We start from the raw sequence: 15251 nt of genomic DNA on the forward strand, positions 1-15251 counted from the left end.
TTGCCCGGGTGTTTGGAGGTGTATGTTGAGCAAAAAAAAAAAAGTGGTAATTTTTGTTTAACTTGGACCTCTATTATGACCCCCTAATATTTATTATTTGGGCCTCATATCAAGTTATTAAGTTGGATCCATGTCCAAGAAATCTATATCTCAAATTTCGTGTTTAGACCGAAAATTGTCGGAGGAGTTTGGTAGAGTTCTCAAACGTCAAATCGTTGAAATTGTAATGTTTTAACAAGCAAATTTCTGGCCGAAAACCAGTTATTTTATTTTATTTTTTTAATATTCAATTTTACTTCTAATTTATTTTCAGCTTAATTATTACTACTATTATTATAATTGTCATTACTATTATCCTTCGTACTATTATAATTACCCTAGTATTATTTGGTATATTTTTACCACTCTCATAAGTAGCAATGGTTTCCTTACTCCCCCACTTTGACATCAATATGTATACTTTACCTTCTGCATCAAGTTATAAGCACTCATAGTCATTGCCACCTTAATCTCCGACAGCCCACTTATGATCATAATCCCTATATCATAACAGCAGAAACTTGTAAATACATTGCCGCATATTACTGTTCAGTTTTACAACCTTGCATAACCCTCCCCGACAAATTCTAAGCGATTTTATAGCAACCATTTGCCGTTTAGGTGGCACTAATAAAAATTAATCAAAATTGCCCATTCCATAGAAAATAGACACCCCACAAACCGTTAAAATAAATTACCACGCAGCAACAATACACCCCTATATAACCATAATACATATGCCCCTTAATCTCAATACCATCTTAAAGACCATATATATTCTTATATATCATACTGTATATAATAAGCTCTCCTTATATATTTAGAATTCAATAGAGCTTCCCCCAACATTCTATAATTCCTCTGAATCTTTTTCACCTCAAATGAACCTTACGCTAGACGCCGCATCTTCCTCATGCTACCTAGCACCTTCTCTACTATTCTGATGAAAAGCATTAGGCTTCGAAATTTCCTGGCATAAAGAGTCTCTTCTATTCCCCAAATTTTTCCTGTATTCCATTATTTAATAAATGATCCATTCTATATCTACCAATATATAGTTTTGCGTCTTCATTTCATACTCTTGTTGTCCTATTATATATATATATATATATATATATATATATATATATATATATATATATTTATATATATATAAGTGAACATGTCTGTGTGTGTCTGTGTGTGTGTCTGTGTACATTTCCCTACGCAATAACTCTGTTAATTTAAAGACTACAGCCTGTTGTATAGCCGGTATTCATAGTGTGGAGAGACGATGACATGTAATACAGTGAGAGGGGAAGAAGAGTGAAGACATTTATACCTTTTACAGTCTGTGGACTCATATAACTTATATTTAGAGAGGAGGGTTATCAGTCCGTATGGCACAGAAAGGGACAGCCATTACTTAGATGTAGAGGGGGGCACATTACTTAGATGAGTTATACACCAAGTTCATTATAAAGCTGATGAGTGGGAATAAGTTCATATAGATAAGAGGACACAAATTTCATATTTACTATTATTTCACATAACCTTCAATTTGGTAGAATGAAGTCTCAAGACCGCAGTTAGAAAATATGATGTGTTCTTTTATTACATTCGACCGGTCGCAATGATGATGATGATATCCAAGAATTCAAAGTCGACTACATGATGCAAACTTTCTCACTCTGCCTCTAACTCGACGCTTGACCCTGTATGTCTTAGACTAGCAAACTATATTGAGAATTCATTTCTCCATGAAGTCTCACGTGATCGGTCCATGTGGCCTAAACATGCGTAGTTAGCCTCGTTTCCAAACCACTTTTGCAGACGATGAATTTTCTCAAACCTATTTTTAAACCTAACTAATTTTTCAACATATTTAAATTTGCTACTGTTCCTCTTCTAACTGACCTTATTTTAATTCCATTTTCATGAAAGAATTGAACAATCAACATATCTAAACTACTTTATGTGAAAACTGAACGATCGAAATTCTACATTCCATTTCTAACCCTATTTCTGAATCTGGCTTACAAGGTTCGAATCTCGGTCTATCTAATCTTATTTTTACTCATCACATGTTTTCTTTTTCTTGTAACAAGACTCGAAATTTGATATACAGGTACTGAGATTTGGAGAAAATCTTTGGGATATGTTTTCGACAATAAATTTGGCTGTTAAGAGGCCAAATCTCAATTATTTGACCTATGAGAATTCTACCGAACTCCTCCGACAATTTTGGATCTAAACACGAAATTTGAGATATAGGCTCCTTGCACATAGATATAACGTTAAAACTTGATATGAGCCCAAAACAATAAATGCTTAGAAGTTATAATAGGGGTCAAAGTAAAAAACATTGACCGCTTTTTCTTTTTGCTCAACATACACTTGCAACCACCCGGGCAACGCCGGGCTAAAATGCTAGTGTATATATATATATATATATATATATATATATATATATATATATATATATATATATATATATATATATAAGTGAACGTGTCTGTGTGTGTACATTTACCTACGCAATAGCTCTGTCAATTTTAAGTCTACAGACTCCAAATTTGATATACAGGGTACTGAGGTTAGGTAAATCCTTGTGATCGGTTTTCGGCCAGAAATTCGGCTGTTAAGGGGTCAAAGTTAAGCAATTTAACGTTTGAGAACTCTACCAAACTCCTCCGACAATTTTGGGTCTAAACACTTGCAATTTTAGATATATGTTCCTTGGACATGGATCTAACTTAATAATTTGATATGAGCCCAAAACAATAAATATAAAGGGGTCATAATAGGGGTCAATTTTTTTTAAAAATGTGACCTCTCCGGTCTCTACCAAATTACTCAGAGAATTTCTGGTCTAAACATTTGAAATTTTACATAAAGAGTATTCAGAGATAGGGCAAGCTTTTTAATCGGTTTGGGTTGAAAATTTTTAGTAACCAATATATAAATGTGTGTATGTATATTTGCACGTCTGCCTAAATCTTTCGACATAGACGACGGTATCGTTTTGAAGTTCGACTTTTCAGGCGTCAAATATCGAAAAATTTGCTAAAAACATTAAGATCTTCACCTGCATCTGGGCACTTTTCTACGGGGGGGGGTCGCTTTTTTCGCCGATATATTTGAAATCATCCTCTCCTTTAGATTGTCTAGCCTAATTAAAACCTACCTCACTTCTGGTTTGCCGGTGGTCGTAACAGCAAAGACGTCACGTTTTTTCGCCGTTTTTATCCCCTTCGAGGTACGGGTTCGATCCTGTCTTCCCACTACCAGTTTTTTTTTGCTCAACATACACATCCAAGCACCCGGGCAAGGCCGGGCTGAAATGCTTGTATATATATAAACGGGAAAGTGTCTCTTCGTGTGTGTGTGTGTGTGTGTGTGTGTGTGTGTGTGTGTGTGTGTGTGTGTGTGTGTGCGTGCGTGCGTCAGTCTGTGTATATTTCCCAACACAATATCTCTGTAATATTTGTAATCCTTTTTCGGCTAGAAATTTGGCTGTTAAGGGGTCAAAGTTCAACGATTTTACCTTTGAGAACTCTACAAACTCCTCCGACAATTTTGGGACTAAACACTTGAATTTTAGATATTGGTTTCTTGGACATTCATCTAACTTAATAACTTAATCTGAGCTCAAAACAATAAATGTTAACGGGGCATAATGGGGGTCAAATTATAAAAAAAATACCGCTTTCTTTTTCTTTTGCTCAACAAACACCTCCGAACTCCCGGGCAATGCCTGGCTAAAATGCTAGTTTATATATATATCTATAAAAGTGAACGTGTGTATGTGTGTGTGTGTGTGTGTCTGTCTGTGTACATTCCCCTACAATATATCTCTGTCAATTTTCAGTCTACAGACTCGAAATTTGATATACAGGGTATTGAGATTTGGGAAAATCTTTGTAATCCGTTTTCGGCCAGAAATTTTACTGTTAAGGTGGTCAAAGCTCAACCATTTGACATTTTAAAACTCTACCAACTCCTCCGATAATTTTGGGTCTAAACATTTAAAACTTTAGATATATGTTCCTTGGACATGGATGGAACTTAATAACTTGATTTGAGCCCAAAACAATAAATGTTCACGGGTCGTAATAGGGGTCAAATTAAAAAAAAAATTGACCGCTTCGGTCTCAACCAAATTACTCAAACAATTTTTTGTCTAAACATTTGAAATTTTACATAAAGGGTATTTAGAGATAGGGAAAGCTTATTAATCGATTTGAGTCGAAAATTTTAGTTACTAATATATAAATGTATGTATGTATGTTTGCATGTCTGCCTAAAACTTTCGAGAAATGCGAGGGATTTATACAAGATCAGTATCGTTTTGAATTCGACCTTTCAGACGACTAATATCGAAAAATTGGTTAAAAACATAAATATCTTCTCCTTCAACTGGATACTTTTCTACTGGGGGGCGCTTTTTTAGCAGATATTTTCGAAAGTCGTCCTCTCCTGTCGATTATCTAGCCTTTATTAAAACTGACGTAACTTTCGTTTTGGCGGTGGTCGTACCAGTAAAGACATGAGTTTTTCTCCCCATTCATCTACTCCTTTTCGGTACGGGGTCGAGTCTTTCTTCCTACTGCCACTCTTTTTTTTGCTCACTATACACCTCCAAACACCCGGGCAACGCCGGGCTGAAATGCTAGTTATCGATAAAATAAGTATGAATACACGCTCTGTAACAAGGAAAGTCCTATTCTAATGCTGTGAAATTTTTGAAAAAATATCTACGTGCTGATGAAGCCCAAACAGTGCAAATCATATTTGATGAATTGTTATACAAGCTAGAAAAGCATTTCATCCAAGGCATGAAAATTGTTAAACAAAATGTTTTTACTATAGGCTTTAAAAATACAAGATTTAATTTGAAATTTATTTATCTTCAAATGCACTTAAATTTTACAAAGTAAGGTATAAAAATGTAATACTTTACTTTGTAAAATGTATAAATGTGCACTTTGAAGATAAATAAATTTCAAAATGAATCTTGTACCTTTATTTTTAAAGACTATAGTAAAAACATTTTGTTTAACAATTTCCATACCTTGGATGAAATGCTTTTCTAACTTGTATCGTATCTTTTTAAGATTATATTTTATTTAATTTATTAATTTGAATTTTTAAAAATGAATGTGGTTTTGCATGTATTTATAAAAAACTCTCCTACTCTCTATTTCAGTTTGTATTTTCTCCTCACACCAAAACTCATTTTTGCAACCCCATCTTTGTATTATTACAGGTCTGAATATTTTCTCCGTTTCAGTTTGTATTTCTCCTCACACTACAACCCTTTGCAACTCCCTCTTTGTCATACATGTCTGAATAATGAGAAAATCTGCTTTTTTTAACAAAAACTTTAACATAATTTTTTTAGATTAAATTTTTTTAAACTTCTTTCAGAATAGAAAATCTTTACAATTTAATAAGGAACATATTTCATATAGGTTTTATTAAAAATATTCAGTAGATAACGAGAAAAATAGAGATGAAAATTTCAAAAGGACTGAATAACTGGTTACGCTCAATAGTAATCCTCGCTAGCGATATCTTTGTTATTGTTATTCTATTATTATTATTATTATTATTATTATTATTATTATTATTATTATTATTATTATTATTAAAAACATTTTGCGTCCTGCTCTTTCGCGCGAGGACTAATACTTATATGCCGCCACAGAATGCTAAAACTATTGTAAGCAATTGGTAACCGATACAAGGCAGACATTTTGAAAATGAGTAAATACTTGTGTTTCTATTTCTTTTAACGTGGTATATTTAACTATATATCGATGCCTCCGTTTAATCTCGAAATCACAGGATACCCTCTGTAGGGGAACTTGCGCATGTAATTGTGAGGCAAGAGTTGCGCAATCCCAACCACACCTCTCCTGAATCGACGCTGTTTGAATCCAGTGGTGAGGAGAAATCCAGGACGACTAGAAACAATGCCGAGATTAGCGGAGATCGCATACAGCATCTGGAAGTCCCATTTAGTACTGACCAGGTTCAACGTTCCTTAACTTCGGTGATCTAGCGAGAACTGGTGTTTCAACGTGATTATGCCGTACATAAGTATATGTGGATATATATATATATATATATATATATATATATATATATATATATATATATAAATGCGAGTATGAAAAGTAATATAGTTAAGCTTAAACATGGAAAAATAAAGACTAGTTTTTAAAACTGGAAAAGAAAGCGACAAGATATTCTAGTAAAAATATAATAAAATTGTAACTTAAAATATTGCATTTAGAATTTAGTATATAATTATATGAATTGAATTTAAAAACAGTCTTAATGCTTAAATATTTTAAGTCATAAATTCATTATATTTTTACTAGAATATATTTTCCTTTTCTTCTCCAGTTTTAACAACAACTACCCTTTCCTTTTCCATGTTTCAGCTTAACCATATTACTTTTCATGCCCGCATTTTTCTATTGTAATCAATGATTTTTCCAAGCTTCAAATAAATTCACTTGTTTTTTGCTTAATATCAATCTTATTTTTTGCCTCGTACACACATATGTAATAACAATGTACGGCACTGATCTGTTTTCGATAAAATCACCGAATTATCTCCCTTTCATGCTATTATTATCACGTGTTACTTCTCTTTTCGAATTAGTAGCAACAGTAGTCACTGAAGTGACGTTGTTGCTATGGAAACCAGTCATAATAAACTTCGCTCACCTCCTTTCATATTTGTACGAGTTTGAACACGAGACAATAACTTTTGTTTTACTGACCGAAAATCGAAATTTTTTTTCCCAATTTAGCTAAGAAGGTGATCTATAAACTGTAATAATTGTTCGAAATCGGACGAAAAATGAGTTAGCAGTGGAGTTTTGAAGCAGTTCTAAATGACTAAAACTGCCGCTTAATCATATATTTCGTATATACACTAGCATTTCTGCCCGGCGTAGCCCGGGTGTTTGGTTGTGTATGTTGAGCAAAAAAAAAAAAAAAAAAGTGGCCAATTTCTTTTACTATGACCTTTATTATGACCCTTTAACATTTATTGTTTTGGACTCAAATCAAGTTATTAAGTTAGATCCGTGTCCAAGTAACCTATATCCAAAATTTCAAGTGTTTATACCCAAAATTGGTAGACGTGTTTAGTAGAGTTCTCAAAAGTCAAATCGTTGAACTTTGACCCCTTAACAGCCGAATTCCTGGCTGAAAACCTATTACAAAGATTTTTCCACATCTCAATACGCTGTATATCAAATTCCGAGTCTGTAGATTGAACACCGACAGAGTTACTGTGTAGGGAAATGTACACAGACAGACAGACAGACAGACAGACACACACACAGTAACTTTTACTTTTATAGATACTAGCATTTAAACCCGGCGTTGGCCAAGTGTTTGGAGGTGCATGTTAAAAACAAAAGGGGTAGTAGGAAGGCAGACTCGAACCCGTACCGCAAAGAAGGGAAATCACGGGGGAAAATTGACGTCTTTGCTGTTACGACCACCGGAAGTGACGTAGGTTGAATTAAGGCTAGAAGATCGATGGAGAGGATGACTTTCGAAAATATCGGTGATAAAAACGACACTTCTGAAGAAAAGTGCCCAGTAGAAGGTGAAAATATTAATGTTTTAGCCAATTTCTCGATATTTGTCGTCTGAAACGTTGAACTTCAAACAATACTAATTCTGTAAATATCCGTCGCCTCTCGAAAGTTTTAGACATACATACATACATAGATTCATATGTTGGTAACTGAAATTTTCGACCCAAATCGATTAAAAAGCTTGTCCTATCTCTGAATACCCTTTATGTAAAATTTCAAATGTTTAGACAAGAAATCGTCTGAGTAATTTAGTAGAGAGAGAAGCGGTCAATTTTTTTAAACTTTGATCCCTATGAACATTTATTGTTTTGCACTCAAATCAAGTTATTAAGTTAGATCCATGTCCAAGTAACCTACATCCAAAATTTCAATTATTTAGACCCAAATATGGTATAGTGGGTTGGTAGAGATCTCAAAAGTCAAATCGTTAAATTTGACCATTAAGTGCCAAGTTTCTGGCCGAAAACCGATCACAAAGATTTTCCCACATCTCAGTATCCTGTACATCAAATTTCGAGTATGTACGGGTATGCCTTTCTATATAATAGGCTTCCTTAACTACTGTAGGGAAAATTGGTAGAGACCGAAGATGTCAAATTATTTTCACTTTGACCCATATTTATACCACTTAAAATTTAATGTTTTGGGCTCAAATTAGATCCATGATCAAGTAACTTATATACAAAAGTTCAAGTGTTTAGACAAAAAAATTGACGGGGAGTTTGGTAAAGTTCTCAAATGTCAAATCGTTGAACTTAAACCCCGTAACAGCAGATTAAAAAGATTTTCCCAAATCTCAATACCCCGTATGCCATACTTTGAGTCGGTCGACCGAAAATTGACTGAATTATTTCGTAGGGAAATGTACACAGATCGTCAGACAGACATTCTCACTTTTATAGATATACTAGCATTTCAGCCCGGCGTTACCCGAGTTTTTGGAGGTGTGTGTTGAGCAAAAAGAAAGAAAAAATGGTAGTGGGAAAGCAGGATCGAACCCGTACCGCGAAGGAGGAAAAGAACGGGGGAAAAACGTGCCGTCTTTGCGGTTACGACCACCGGCAAATCGGACGTGACTTGGGTTTAAATTAAGTCTAGACAATCGGAAAATATCGGCGGAAAAAGCGAGCCTCATTGTTGAAAAGTCCCCAGTGGAGGGTGAAAGTATTAATGTTTGTAGCCAATTTTTCGTTATTTGTCGTCTGAAGGGTCGAGCTTCAAAATGATACTGATTTTGTGAAAATCCGTCGCCTTTGTCGAAAGTTTTAGGCAGACATGCAAACATACATACATACATACATAGATTTATATCTTGGTAGTTCAAATTTTCTACCCGAACCGATTAAAAAACTTGCCTTATATCTGAATATCCCTTCTGTAAAGTTTGGAATGTTTAGACAAAAAAATTGTCTGACTAATTTGGTAGAGACCGCAAAGGTTATTTTTTGTTCTAACTTTGACCCCTAATGCTATCTGTGAACATCTCTTGTTTTGGGCTCAAAAAAGTTATTAAGTTAGATCCATGTCCAAGGAACCTATATCCAAAATTTCAATTGTTTATAGCCAAAATTAGCGTAAAAGGTAAACTGGTTGAGCTTTGACTCCTTTTACAGCCAAATCTCTCGCCGAACACGGATTACAAAGATTTTCTTAAATCTCAGTACTCTGTGTATCAAATTTCGAGTCTGTAGACTGAAAATTGACAGAGTTATTGCGTAGCAAAATGTACACAGACAGACACACAGACGGACAATTTCACATTTATATATATATATATATATATATATATATATATATATATCATAATTTAGTAATTTTAATTTTATTATTTGAAATGGTTAAATTCTAAATATAGAAAATTTATTATAAGCAAAACGAAGAATAAATGTTAATAAGTATATTTCCTTAACCCACGAGTTTTCGATGTTTATCCATCTCTTCAGGGGAGAAAAATTTAAGCAAATCTTATAAATGGTTTTAACCTAATTTGCTAAATGTAATAAACATAGAAAATTATAATTAAAAGATTTTAGAATTTTTAAATCATAGAATAAGTGAAATTTGATATTGGTGCAGAAAGAAAGGATATTGAACTTCGGATCGAAATTGCATGGCAACTCCTGAAGTGAGAGTTTTTTCGTGGCAGGGCGGCAAACGGATTCAATGCGTATCGTAATTCTTCGAAGCCACAAGGTAACAATCCGAAGTAGGCATGATTCCTTGGTTTTCCTTTGGTTACATGAGATTTGATTAGTATAATCAAATATTTACAGGATATATTTTTTTCCTCTGAGATGAATAAACCTCGAAACTCATACGTTAAGGAATTATACTTATTAAAATGTATTCTTTTTTATTTGCTCTATCTAGTATATTGAGCAATTTTCATTTAGCTGGGATTGCCTTTATAAAATATTACATCCGATAATATTTTGTAAGACCGATAATCGCTGGATTTGCATATTAGTATGTTTATTACATTACATTATTTTTAAGTGTATATATATATATATATATATATATATATATATATATATATATATATATATATATATATTCAAATAAATCCACATTTGATTTTATTATATGGTGGAGAATATATCTGTTTTATTGCCTGTTTCTCTCCCACCACACACTTTTCGCGTTTCTATTTTGATTAGATCATTTTCTGAAATAAGACATTCATCCTACTTCTGGCGCGAAAACTGAAGTCAACTGCCGAGTATCCTTTTGCCCGCCGCCCGGCCCGTTCCGAAAGTATTTACATTTCTCCACCCCCAAACCTCTGCTCGGTGCCACACACCGTCGATACGAGTAGGCGCACGGTTCATCGGACGGACATGCTCTCCGTGTGTCATAGGCGTCCACTGATGGTGTTCTGATATTGGCAACCCTAATTTTCAGCCAGAATGCTCGATTTCCGCACCGACCAAATATTGGCCACGGGAGTTGGCCTCACAGCGGTTTCCAGGGTGAAAAGGTGACCATATTCATGTAATCAGACGTTGGTCGAACACGACCGAGCAATGGTGGCTCTCAAACGACACTAGCACAACGTTTAGCGCTGAGGTCTGTAATCTTGCTAACGCTTCTGTGATAACAAGGCAGCACTATGAATAAAACTTTCACACTTGAATAATCTGTATAGGAAAATCATGTAGACAAGTAAAATTATATATATATATATATATATATATATATATATATATATATATATATATATATATATATATACGAGGGTCGTTCTAAAGTGAAGCCTCCTATTTTTAACCTACAAAGTCGAACAGCTACGAGTACGGTGGTAATATCACTAAATCGATCGACGTATGGCACTCCAGAAATTATTTTACTACATAGCCATCTTTATTCTCAATAGACTTTTGCCAGAAAGTATATGACTATTTCTATTCTGACGCACGTAAATGACAGGGGGTTGCTTTCTAAGACTTAATCCCCGTCCGTATATGCAATAGAGAGATGAAACATTCAGATCATTACTACATAAGGTTAGACATAATATAGAACGCAAATTGTAGCCCCTTCTGATGCCTTCAGACGAAAAAAAAAAAACAGAAGGCATTACTTTGAGAATGCCCCACATATTTTTACATACTAACATCCCCGATTCCCAGCGTTGCTCAGGCGAATTGAAAATAGCTAAATTATTAATTATTCTTTTTTTAATTCATTTTTTTTAGAATGGAATCACCACTTATCAAGGCCCAGAGGCCACTCGAGGATGAGGATTAAAGAGTGTCTGTGATCAAAAGAAGAATATCATAGTAATCGTTTCAAGTGTAAATTTGGTGAATTGGATTACTTAAGAAGAACGGCTCATCAAGAACTTGTTTACGTTGAACTTGAAGACGGCAATATGCCTAAAATTATTTGTGTTTACACGTACATTTGCATACACACACCCCAAAATTTAATTTATGGGCCTTATTTTCCTGCTAATTCTTACTTTAATCTCGTAAATTAATCAAATTGCATTATTCTGTATACAATAATAAGCAAGGATTTCCAATGTTTGTTATAGAACCGATGACCGCATCATTTTGTGTATATGTAATTAATCTATTTATAGAAATTGCTTATTAACAGATAAAATGAATATTACTTCGACATAGATAATGGTCATATTTTGAGTAAACGGTTTTTTTTATCTTTTTACTATTTTATATATGAGGAACATTCCCAAACTAATGCGTTCTTTTTTTCTTCCGTCGGAGAGAATCAGAAAGAATACCATTTATATGATTAGCGAACTTATGCATTCATGACCTTAACGTTCGTTTCATCTCTCTATTATAGATATGGACGGTGTGAAACTCTTAGATGGCAACCTCTGTCATTGACGTGCATTAGAAGTGGTAATGGTCAATGAATTTCTGCCGATTTTATTAAATGAGATACAGGAGAGGAAAAGCATTACGTACGAATATATATATATATATATATATATATATATATATATATATATATATATATATATATACTCCTATAAATTCGTTTTGTGTGTGTGTGTATTGATATTCCTATTAAAAGTCCTCTTTTCTATTTATTTAAAAAGAAAATTGTTATACCGGCCTTCTTTGAACATAGGGATTTCCACCGATTAGCAATATAAATAGTGCTAGTAATTCCAACATCAGTGAGAGAGATGCGGCTGCACTTCGACTGCTAGCCGAGTGCCCAGCAGATATACAAGCTTTCCTATCTTTGTACATTATTGTTAATACACGTGTTCCTTTACCGAACCTCGACTTGATTGTTCTTATTTTCACTGTTCTTCCACTACACAACAAAAATACAATGTTCTTATATATGGGTCGTGGAATTGCATTCACTAGCAAAATATCTAGCTAATTTGCATATTCTTTTAAACATTCATTTTAATTAATTCCCTATTACATGCTTCGGTTTTCTAGTCGGATAATCATCTTTAGTTAACTATTACATGTAATTATATTCATGCAGATATTCTACATGATTTATACTTGCATAATATTTGAGTAAAAAGTTTATAGTATACATGAAACTTCATGTATAAGGTATTTGAATGCATGCAAAACTTTATATTTGGGTTTTAGCCTGGAAAACTCGGAGCAAAAGTGTGCAAATTAAAAAAAAAAAATGAAATTTGCCAGGTGAAAGTCGAACGCCGCCATTACGAATGCATAATGTGGTAGCTATTGGTTCCTGTTTTAATTTTTTAGCTTTGCAGGAAACATGTTTTCACAACCCAGTCATTGTCAGCAGAGGCAACGTTTTGGTTTCGATTCTCGATGGTGGCGCATGAGTCTATTTTAATATTTTTTAAAATCATTACTATATATTGCATCCAATCTATCTATCTATCTATTTATATATCTATAAAAGTGAAAATGGTCTGTCTTTTCTCTATGGTAGTTAAGGAAGACTATTATACAGAAACGCATTACTTTACATATTCACACTTTTTAATATATACGTATACACATAAGGTTATGAGCAGTACATAGGGCCCGAGCAAAGCCGGGCGGAACTGCTATTATATATATATAAAATTGAACGTATCTGTGTGTGTGCCTGTGTGTGTGTACATTTCCCTACGCAATAATTCTGTCAATGTTCAGTCTACAGACTCGAAATTTGATATACAGGGTATTGAAATTTGGGAAAATCTTTGTAATCCGTTTTTGGACAACATTTTGGCTGTTAAAGGGTCGAAGTACAATGATTTGACCTTTGAGAACTCTACCAAAGTCCTCCGGCAATTTTGGGTATAAACAATTGGCATTTTAGATATAGGTTCTTTAGACATGGATCTAACTTTATAATTTGATTGGAGCCCGAAACAATAAATGTTAAGGAGTCATAGTAGGGGTAAAATTTTGAAAAAAAATTGACCTCTGCGGTCTCTACCAAATTACTCAGACAATTTCTGGTCTAAATATTTGAAATTTTACATAAAGAGTATTCAGAGATAGGCCAAGCTTTTTAATCGGATTGGGTAGAAAATTTGAGCTACCAATATATAAATGTATGTATGTTTGCATGCCTGCCTAAAACTTTTGACAGAGGCGACGGATTTTCACAAGATTAGTATCGTTTTAAAGCTCGACATTTCAGACGACAAATACCGATAAATTGGCTAAAAATATTAATTTCGTCACCCTTAACTGGGCATTTTCCTACAGGAAGGAGTCGCTTATTCACCGATATTTTCGAAAGTCACCGCTCTTTTAAATTGTCAAGCCTTAATTTACACCTACGTCAATTCCGGTTTGGCGATGGACGTAACAGCAAAGACGTCACGTTTTTCCCTTTCTTTTCCTTCTTCTCGGTACGAGTTCGAGCCTGCCTTCCTACTACCACTTTTTTTTGTTTGCTCAACACACACCTCCAAACACCCGGGCAACGCCGGCCACTCATACTAGTATATATATATATATATATATATATATATATATATATATATATATATATGTACTAGTATATATATATATACTAGTATATATATACTAGTATATATATATACTAGTTTATATATATGTATATATATATATATGCATATATATATATATATATATATATATATATATATATATATATATAAACGAGGCGTTGTAAAACATTACTATACTTTTTATACGGCCATTTAAAATTGTCGTAGACTTTTTAAAAAGTTTTTTTTCTACTTTTGTTTGCTATATATCTTATAAGATAAATGAGAAATTATTCAGATTTCAGGTTAAATATACGGCTACAGTACGAATTGGAATATACGATACTAAAGCCTGATTGTAACATCTTGATGAATTTCAAAAATGTAATCTAGGAGTTAGGAGAACGATATGCAAAAAAAAAAAATCCGTTTTAAACTTGGGGGAAATTCCACAGAAACGTATGGAATGTTACAGAGTGCTTTTGGACTATTTTATATGAATCGAGCATAAGTTTTTGAGTGGTATACAAAATTAAAAGAAAGCAGAGCGTCTATGAGTGATAATGACAGATCTGAGAGTGTTAAAATTCAGAGCACCTGAGTTAATTGGCTAAATAAAGAGTTTAATTTGTAAAGACCGTAATGTGTCTATAGACAACAAGTGCACAGTTTGATGTCAGTGTGGAAACTGCACACACAATTATTCGCGAGGAACTGAAAATACGAAAGGTTTTCGCTTGTTTTCTCTCAAGAATGTAGTTCACAACTCATACTTTGTTACAGGCTATTTGATAAAGATGGGAATCTAAAACAGTTCTTAACTCTCCCTATAGTCCAGACCTTGCGCCCTGTTCTTTTTCGTTATTCCTACGCTCGAGGAAAACTCCCTAAGTTCAAGAAAAACCTTTGAGGCTATCGTTATGAGACAATGGAAAAGAGTGTGACGAGGGACATTGACGCGCCCACACAAGATGATTTTGTGGGGTCTTCTAGAAGTTGTTGGAACGGCACACGTGCATTTCGCCTGTAGGAGATTGCTTCGAAGAGGCCTAGAGTTATATGTAAGTACTATCAAGAAAAGTGCCCGCATGAAAAAGTCTGGAAACTTATTGAAAGCAACTCGCATGTATATATATATATATATATATATATATATATATATATATATATATATA

This window comes from Euprymna scolopes, chromosome 7 (assembly GCF_053919585.1).
Source record: "Euprymna scolopes isolate OS-2025 chromosome 7, ASM5391958v1, whole genome shotgun sequence".
Lineage (NCBI taxonomy): Eukaryota > Metazoa > Mollusca > Cephalopoda > Sepiida > Sepiolidae > Euprymna > Euprymna scolopes.